General features: G+C 34.0%; 1 long non-coding RNA gene across 1 annotated transcript; it reads right to left on the bottom strand.

Annotated features, from left to right (window-relative positions):
* Window positions 1-4,762: 4,762 nt before the first annotated feature.
* LOC138320666 (uncharacterized) lies at window positions 4,763-10,807 on the bottom strand. Its single transcript, XR_011208230.1, has 2 exons — window positions 7,778-10,807; window positions 4,763-7,717 (listed from the first exon to the last, which is right to left on the bottom strand). It is a non-coding gene; the product is annotated as an uncharacterized lncRNA (long non-coding RNA).
* Window positions 10,808-10,812: the final 5 nt, after the last annotated feature.

Raw genomic sequence — 10,812 nt, 5'->3', positions numbered from 1 at the left:
GCCGCGCCATGACATGTAGTGGGGGAGGAGAAATAGGTTCCCATGTACCCCTCTGGCAGTTTTTCGAAACATGGTTTTTTAGGACCGGTATGATGTTTAGTTTCATTTTATGCTTGTTGCCATTGACAACTAATGTCCCATGGGGGTCATATGGCGGCCATCTTGGATTTCAGGTATCAAAAATGGCCAAAATGACACATTCGCATATATGCGCATAGATAGAGAACCAGACAACATTCAGAGGCAAATAAACACATTTTTGATATGATTGAAACATGCTGAATACGATTAAATCATAATAATAACGTTATGTCTTGTCATTTTTATGAAATGACGGAAAAACAACGAAATTTTCAGCTTTTTTCCCTAAAAAATAGATAAATGTCATAATTTTTATCACAAGTAAAAAAAATTGATGGACAAATCACCTTGTTACAGTCATTTCGAATAGAACCAACCCTTGTGGAAATATAAGTGTACTATAAAAAGATAGATCGCATCAATGAAGTGAGGGACCCCTCCCCCCATAAAAAAATCAAAAAATGGCCAAAATGACACATTCGTATATACGCGATTAGATACCGAACCAGACAACACACAGAGGCAAATAAACACATTTTTAAATATGATTGAATCATGCTGATTACGATTAAATCATAATAATGACGTTACGTCTTCTCATTTTTGTGAAATGACGGGAAAACAATGAAATTTTCAGCTTTTTTTCCCTTTAAAAAATCTTTTTGTTTTATCAAGGGAACACCTTAGCGTCCGACTGGGACAAAGCAGCCGATCATTCTTCTTCGACTCAATAGAGATTGTGAATCTTTACCAAAAAGACAGGATCAGTGAGTAGGGTAACAGAGCTATATCTGGCCCAACGAAGCACGAAAAGTGAATAGATGGATATCACTACTCTTACGGCCTGAGGCAAAAGCAAGCAGGAAGTCAAAAGTTAAAACCTTAATGGAGACCGACACCAAAAGCTCTTAAGGAGCCCCTTTCAGTAACACAAATGATAGATTCCACTGTGGAGCTAACTGCCGTACCCTAGGCCTGTCCAGACTGAACCACCTAATCAAGACAGAAAAGAGTTGGAAGACCCTAACTCTGATCTACCATGAGAATACAGTACACTGGAAATAGCCATGCGATAGCCTGCATTGTACTAGAGGCTAGTTTGCGTTTCCTAAACAAATAGAGATGGGAATCTGCAATCAGCTGGACAGAGGCCTTGACCTGATCAATCTTCCTGTCGATACACCAATCACAGACAATCCTCCATGACTGTTAGACGGCAGGTGAAGAAGACCTATTGATCGGGCGATGCGAGCTGACACGTCTTAAGAAAAGACTGACTGAGCGAGGCCTCCTGAGATAGCTTCCACGCTATTGAATGGATCTTCCGGGACTGAGGCTGGCGCAGGAGATTGGTTCTGAGTGGGAAAACCAGAGGAATATCCACCAACAGAAACGACAAGAGCTCCGGAAACCAGGATTGTCTCGGTCACAGGGGCGCTATCAGAAGGAGGGGAAAATTATGCTCCCGAAACTTCTATTAGAACCCTGCCCACCAGGTTGAATGGCGGGAATGCATAAGCATGTATCCCCTCCCAATCTAGAGACAGAGCGTCCACAGCCCAAGTCATTTGGTCTGGCACCGGAGAGACAAAAGTGGACAATTAGTGGCGAAGTGGCGTCTATATGAGGTCTGTTCCACACCTAGCAAATGCCCTCGAAGATCGGGAGATTTAGCTGCCTTTCTGTCACAACCGGCTTGCGGCGCCTGGAAAGAGTATCCGCCAGAACATTCAACCTGTCTGGAAGATGCTTGACTAAGAGAGTCAACCGAATTTCCTGACAGAAGAGAAGAACACGAATGACGAGGGCACAAAAGACGTGGGACTTTGCCCCCACCCTTTCTCGATACGCGACAACTGTAGAGTTGTATGTAGTCACACAAACCACCTTGGAATTTAGAATCTTCCGAAAAGCCTGCAGAGTCAACCGAACAGCCTTTTCTCAAGCACGTTGATGTGATCGGAAACCTGATCCCCAGACCACTCCCCCCGACTGGCAATGGCCGTCGAGGTAAGCCCCCCAACCTGTTATCGCTCCAACGATTCCTAGACTCGGTGGAGTATGAGGGAATCGTCGAATTAGATGTGTAAATTTATTTTCCTGGAGTGATGAAATCCTACGCCAACCTGCAGCAGTTTGATGAAAACCAAAGTAACAGTCGTGACACCGAAAGGATTTAGTTTTCTTGTAATGAGCTGTGCTATACCATCGTGTCTTCAGGACAAAAAATCAGGATAATAATTCGAACACAGTGGTACGTTTCGTACTGGCAAGAGCCGAAAATTTATGAAAAGTTCTATGTTTCCAGTTGTTCACTAAAAGAGAGTGGATTATTACGGTTCTAACTACATTCTAGTTGTATTTCGGGCCGCGATGGCCGATTGGTATGATGTCTCGACATATTACCACAAGCCCTCCACCTCTGGGTAGCTAGCTTGTTCGAATCTACAGGGGCAGTTGCCAGGTATTGAGTGCTTGCGGTGTTTTTTCTCCGGGAACTCCGCCTTTCCTCCACCAATAAACCTTGCACATCCTTACATGACCCTGGCTGTTAAAAATGTAATTGTTGTTTGGAACTGTCTGAATCATAGATCAGGAAATATGGAATTTCTGTAATAATAGTTATGAGATTTTTTTTCTCTATGAGTAGTGTTGGGAGGGGGATGTCCACGATTCTTCTGCTAAAAGATATAAAATCCTTTTACAATACACGTATGTTTACACAAGGGAAAGTGCAATTCGAAATGACTGGTACAAGGTGTTTTGTCCATCAATTGTTTTACTTGCGATGTAATTTATTACATTTATCGATATTTTAGGGGAAAAAAGCTGAAAATTTCATTGTTTTCCCGTCATTTCACGAAAATGAGAAGACGTAACGTCATTATTATTATTTAATCGTATTCAGCATGTTTCAATCATATCAAAAAATGTGTTTATTTGCCTGTGAATGTTGTCTGAATGTGTCATTTTGGCCATTTTTGGATAAAATTTTAGGGGGGAGTTCTCTCTTTTTCCGACCTCATTGATGCGATCTTTCTTTTTATAGTAAAAATATGTTTACACAAGGGTTGGTTCAATTCTAAATGACCGTTACAAGGTGATTTGTCCATCAATTTTTACTTGTGATTAAAATCATGACATTTATCGATTTTTCAGGGAAAAAAGTTGAAAATTTCATTTTTTTCCCGTCATTTCATATAAAATGACAAGAAATAATGTCAATATTGTGATTTAATCGTATTCAGCATGTTTCAATCATATCCAAAAATGTGTTTCTCTATCTATGCGCATATATGCGAATGTGTCATTTTGGCCATTTTTGATACATGAAATCCAAGATGGCCGCCATATGACCCCCGTGGGACATTAGTTGTCAATGGCAACAAGCATAAAATGAAACTAGACATCATACCGGTCCTAAAAAAACATGTTTCAAAAAAACTGCCAGAGGGGTACATGGGAACCTATTTCTCCTCCCCCACATCGGGCAAGGTGAGCTAAAAAATTGCTTATCTTATGACTAAAAGCCAGCTGCAATCGGTTAATTTATGCTAACTGGGGAAATATGTGTAAATTGAAGTGCTGAACATAGATGACAAGATCATGTGTAAATATTCATAATATATCTAATAACATATAAAACAAAACCATAACTTAAACATTACTATAAAAGAACTATGGTTTTAAGCTTGAAAACTGATAGCGCAATAGTGTCTCATTAGCTCTTTTTGCTAGGAAAATGTATAGAATTATTTATTTAAATAACCTGTATTTTTATCCAGGATAGAAGTGTATTCTTATTACAGTTTCGATGAATATTGCATATTGCACGACACTTGAATAAAATAAAGTATTTAAATTATCTGGACAAATGTATTTTTAAAAGTTTATTGGTTGTTTTGGTAGACCATAATTATTGCCAAAAGTAGTTACAAATCTGTTTCTACCAAGTTGAGTGCAGTCTTAACAGCTTTATCAGCTTCTGTATTCCCATTTATTTCTTCATGGCTGGGAATCCCGAGAAATGTTATCATGTTTTAAAGTGTTTTATGGTTTCTTGAATCCAAACAAGGACTGATAGAGATTCGGAACAGATGGTTGCTTGTCAATGCAGTGTTCTTCGATGAGGCCAAGATCAATATCACATGCTTTCACAAAGAAAATTGATACACTATCCGGAAGTCTAATGGAACTAAATCGGGGTTTGAGAGATGTAAATTGCAAGGTATGTGAAGTATTAAGCTCGATAAAAAAAACATCTTCTGAAAATACTTATTTATGTACAAATGAACGTGCTCGATATTGAACAGCACAGCAATAACAACAAACAAACAGCATGTGTTTGGTACATGTACAAGTGTGCTCCAAATGTACGTCAGTATGTGAATTGTTTGAAAGTCATCGTCGTTCAATGTTCGACTTTTTGTAAAGCTGACCATTTTGAATTCATGTTACATGTATGTTTGTCTTTTAGTCCAGCAATAAGAGGCCGAATTTCAGAAATGACAACTATTGTATTATCCGTTTGATTGCTTAGGACATCACATTAAAGGTTAGAGAATGCTTTCAAGATAGCGGGAAATGAAACATGTTCACCTAGAGACGGAATAAAGACGGGCAATTTTCTATTTGTAAGTTTCATTCTATTTGGATTAACAGTTTGAAACAAAACAGAAAATTTGTGAAACTTTCGGAGGCGTTTATTGGCAGGAAGTGATATCATTTACAGTGGTCCCGTATAGTATAAACAATAAAACTGTTCACAAAACAATGGATTGATCACCGTAAATGTATATATTTATTTTTGCAAAATCTGTCATAACTTCAATAATGAAATCATTTTATTATAGCCGATGTGACACTAATGTCAAATTGTAAACAACTCGCATAGTATGCATGTTAAAACAAGTATTTACATATAAAACCCGATAGAAATACTAAACGTACCTCATACAGAATTAATAATGTACAAATCAAAATGGTTTCCAACCTGGTAGTCCATATTCTAAAAGACACATTCTGCTTTTTTTCTCATCGCAACAACTACGCTAATGTAAAGCAATTTTTTCACATGATATTTCTTTCGCAAAATTTGCCATCGCATAAAATTCGTGAAAGTTCAATTATTAGAAAAATAATATCTATCTCATTTATATTGATAAGTGCAGTATTTCAACATTTGATTAACGAAATTAACTTTTCAATCTACGAACTTGTTTCGAAATGAAAAGAGCGAATTAAATATCAGCGAAGGAAAGATGGGTTTACACTATGTCGAGCAAGCTTCACTACGGCTTGTTTCTGACCTGTCGGCTGTTTTTTTCATTCAGGTTGGTACTTCAAAGACATATACATTCTGAAATATGTTATTGGGCAGATAAGGCACATATAACGGCAATTAAACAACACAAATGGACAAGCGTCTGAAAGCTGAACACGTGATCAAATCAATAATTATATGTACACAGCTAGAAGTACAGTTTATGTGTTGATACTCAATACAAATCAGAACAATTTGAAGTCATGACAATCATATATTCGTGGAAATGACTAAGAATTAAAAAACATAAACTTGCAAGATATAATATCTAGTTTGATTTTTAAACCACAGACACATGTCCAAAAGAGCTAACTTTTTGAAATCATATATGACATAATCAGAATCTAAAAATACAGGCAATATAAAAATAAGCATGCACAATTTTAAAATTACAAAAACATATTTACACGACAGTGTTCAATGGTTGAGAATTCGTGAAAAAAATGAAATCGTTGGAATTTGTAAACAAAAGGAGACACACAGTAAAACATAATTTTGTAAATACTGGATTACTTACAATTTTGATCGTAACAGGTAATGAACGATGTGTACATACATTAAGACGGACAGATTTATACGTAAGTAATGAAAAATTCTATTTCAAGTTTATTCTACCATTGTAGACCTACGATTTGAAGGAATTGGTAAGTACTGAATATTAAAACCATGGCAACACTCTAATTCAGTGAGGAATGATATAACTGTTTCAGCAATGTAATACAATGTATCTATTTTTGTTATATCACCAAACTATCACTAATTCATCACGTTAAATTATTGTTCTAAGTGTCGTGTATCATTATTTACGATGACGTGCGTGTTCACGTATGTTTTATCACAACATGTAGAATGAACTGGAATCCACACATAGTTTAAAATGAAATGGAAAATAAGTGTAATGATTCAACGACCTTAAACAACAGAACACAAACTGTATCACAAGTAAGTTCATTATCACTATTTCATCCGTGACGAAGTCATTATTACTTAAAGTAAGCTGCTCGTGGGGGACACTTTAGTCGTCCACTCTTCTGGTCTCACTTTTTAAAGTTAACAATACTGTTAATATCAGTAAAAGACACAACACTGTGTTCCCGAGGACTGTCATGCATTAAAGAGTTATGTTAGCTTAACAGTTTATAATTTATTTGCGTCATAATTTTTGTGATTATTCTTGGAAACCAGAAACTTGAACTAAACGAATACATATAATTTAAGTACTTCAATAATTTTTCAAATCATTACTTGCGTTTGAGACTTTGGACATACTAATCAATAATATCTTATCTCTGTATTTGAGGTTAACATTCACTAGATACACTAGTGCAAATTTATACACCTACGCATACAAATATCTTGAGGACTAATCAAAACTTTTTCACAAAAATAATGCTCGCTAGAAATCGACAACATTAATTAAAATAGAATGATCTGAAAGTGATGAGGTACGTATCTGAGACATAAATAGTACTGGCAGTGAGTAGTAGCAATGTTTATGTAAACACAGTTTTGAAGATAACATTGTTAGTTAAAACATTTTCCGGTTTATATAAAGTCATCAAATACGATTAAGAACCCATTACGTTGGAAGAATTTCAGAAATAGGGACAGTTACTAGACTTATAAGCTATTACAAGTGTATTTCTGATTTGGAATCGTTATATGCTATCTGTTACATTTCACAATCACAGCATATGGATCTCCCTTGGTGAAATGCATATGCAATGTGTCTACAAAGACTTTGCTAAGGTTAATCTTAGATTGACATTCTGCAATTAATAAATTCTGTGAAATATATGAAAATAATTCTAAAATATACATTTGTATCACGCAGTCTAATTTTTGTGTTGCCATTATGAAATCCCCATTAATACTAATTACCTGGGTTTGAAACATATCTACATGGGTCTATCACTTGTTTCATAGAAGGTACATCTTATATGTCAAAAAACAAGTAAAGACTATTTCAAATGATTAAACTTGCCCAAAATAACAGCACCAAAACTGTTCCAAAATTTGCAGCATGCATACAATATTGTAGAAAGAATAACTAATTACAGTGAAATACACTAATTTATAAAATTCATAAAATGCCAACTTATGATCACTAACTAAGAGTCATGGTCAAACAAGATATTTTATGCCATGATTTCAATAAACAATCGTGGAATTATAGCGGATATAGTGTATAATGTATCGTGTACTGCTCCTATAAATGAACTAATAATAATGTTGGAATGTTTGGCATGTCTGATTTAATTTGGTGGAGCATCTCAATTTATGACAATTACAGTGGAATTATCGCCCTTTTCTCTGAGTCAGACTACATGGACACCCATGGGATCGATCTCTCCGTGCAGTCCCCACATTCACCAGGAAATTGTTGGGACCGCAATGCACCCTGGGAGAGATTGCCATCAGATTTTAGTTTACTTTAACTTCTTCAGTACTGAAGGAGTGAAATAAAGGGGAATAATTCGAATGGTTTACACCTAGATCTTTTATGCACCACCTCGTTCCTAAACAATTATTCATGGGGAATTAGGTGCAAAGCCTAATTAATGCTGATGCTGATGTCTCCATATGATATGTACCTATTAAACACAGTAGGAAAGCACCGGACAGACAATGGTTATATAGTGTATAATTTACGGTATGAGGCATACAAGTTCTCAATAAGAGACATATTGTTGTGGTATATGAAATTACTCAAATATCAAATTTATTATGCTGCTATTTTCTAACTGTAATCTTATATATTAGAGTTACTTCCCTTCGTTCGTCTCCGTCGAAGTAAATATAAAGGGGAGTAACTCTAATAGATCATACAACACAGACCTCTAAAACTGTATAACTATAATCAGTATCACAGGTTTTCTTATACAACAGGACTTAATAACCAGGAACTTGTGAATAAATAACAGAGATGTATTATTTCACATTTTCTTTTCAATCATTCATATCTCAAAAATATTTATTAGTAGTATAATTTCAAATCAAATTTCAAGTAAGATCTGATTTGCTAAATAACAGTTTTAGTATAAAATGTAACGAACATTAGTAACAACACTGCAATAAGTTGGTCCAAGTGATTTTGACGGAATGTTGGTATTTCATGATACAAAAATACATTTAGGCCAATAAAGATAGCCACCTTTACAAACTTAACAGGTTTGATCTACAACAGTATCAACTAATGGCTACTAATTTTTATATTTATTGAATTGGCTGTTATTCTGATCAAACTCATTTATGTATGATATGATTTTACATCTGAATATATTTGGAAAAAAACCTTTAAAATCACTCATCTTTGATAAGTAGAAAAAGCTGAAAGTTTTAAAATGTATGTTTTCTCGCGATAAACTTTTGTTCCTTATGTGCATCTTAATTCTTAAGATCTTTGAAAAAAAAACTCAATACATATTTATTTCTATGCAGTATTAAAATATAACTAAATATGATTTTGCATGTAAGTGTGAATGCCATCAGACATTTTTTTATTATTATTACATTTTGCTTATATTCTTCTGTTTAAAATATCTGAGTGCATAGTCCTGATCAAATTTGAAAAAAAAATGAATAACAAACATAACCCGATACTGACATCTGTTGTTTTTTGCATATGTTTACAATTTGTGTTTCAGTGTATTTAAGTAAATTTTCAACAAAAAATCACACATTGAAAGAAAAAAAGGTATACTAAATCTTATCACTTATCATACATGAAATCAGATCTTCTAGGAAAATATACCAATGCAGTTACAATATAGGAATCAGTAAAATATATGTACAGTCACATTTTCAAAAATGAACAAAAAACAGATATAAAAGCTTTCCATATTGTATATATACCAATGAAAATAAAAGCAACACATTTATATACAAGGTACTGTATCAAAATCCATTAAACAATATCTTGTCAAATACATATTATTTTAAAAAGGACATCATAATGGTGAATACTCAGCAATTTCTGTGTTGTTTTTTGTTCTAAATAAAGTTTTGACTTTTTACACTAAGTGTAATTTCAATTTTAAAGAAAAAGAAATTGGTTTTAATGTATTTTCTGGTCAAGCTCTCCAAATGTCACATAGTGTAGCTATTGTGTCCTCATTTTTTTATCATTGAGTCCTAACTACCTATCATTCCAATCAAAGCCATGACAATAGCATTAAAAAAATTGAAGTTGGCATTAAGATTTGATAATGCCATTTAAAACCACATCATACAGTGTCACCATTAAACCTGAATCCATTCCACCAAATCACAGATTATAATATCATAAACATCAAAATAATGAATTGACAAACAGCCAGCCCCGATTAGCATAAAAGCAAGTACTTTTGATCAATTTTTGTTGCTGCATAAAATTGAGGAAAACAAAGTAGTGTCCAAAACAGGGTTTGAACTCAGAACCTTTAGTTCTCTTTACACAGCTAGGCTCTATGAATTAACCAACATTAGGTGCTAATGGCCAAGTTTTTTAAATGTTTATCAAACCATTCCAATATTCAGAAAAGACATGGTTTAAAGTTACAAACCAGTACATTTGCTTCTTATAGTCTTATAGTACAGGTAAAATAGTCAAAGTTACATCAATTTTGCTTTAAAAGAAAATATAACAATTGGCATGCTAATATCTAGTATGTACAAAGTAAAACAATAAAAACAACAGTGAGAAAAATATAAACAAAAACTCAACTTATTCACAGAGTGAGGGATTTAACAATTAAGGGAATATCAAAAGTTCCTTCATTCAACACATGCATTACTGAATGAAAACTGGAACATTATTCACAAACATAAATGTGTATGATTTTACATAAATGGCAAATCACTTACAGAAAAGACATGCTTACTTGATAAGGAATATACAGAATATTTGCTCTGATAGCTCAATTTACCTATAAAAAGATCTTCAAGCTTGGAAGCATTTTCATTGGTTAATCCTATGACCTTTGAACTTGATGTGGACTATACCGATTGTGTAAATATTATCTATGATAGCAACATTTAAGTCAAAAAATACTTTACAAAATAATGTGTTTCAACTCAAGTGTTTTTAACATCCCATGAAAAAAGGTAATCATTTAACAAGACATCTTTTATATAACCTTACTTCCATTTAAAATGAAACTTATGGGAATTGAAAATTCTTTGTATATATCTGTATCATCATATTTTTCATTAGTAAGTGGTAATCACTGAACATATAATGTGGTACATATTTGACTAATAAGCACTTCTTATAAAACACTTTTTCATACGTAGATTCATTTTAACTTATTTGTTTCCAAAGCTCAATTTCATTGATTAAGTTTCCTTTTTGATTAAAACACTAGTAGTCATATAGCAATTAAAATTAGACAAAATCGTTTTGAATGACATACATTTACAGACCTAAT

This window comes from Argopecten irradians, chromosome 4, assembly GCF_041381155.1.
Source record: "Argopecten irradians isolate NY chromosome 4, Ai_NY, whole genome shotgun sequence".
Lineage (NCBI taxonomy): Eukaryota > Metazoa > Mollusca > Bivalvia > Pectinida > Pectinidae > Argopecten > Argopecten irradians.
This window is presented reverse-complemented; position numbering and strand designations above follow the sequence as displayed.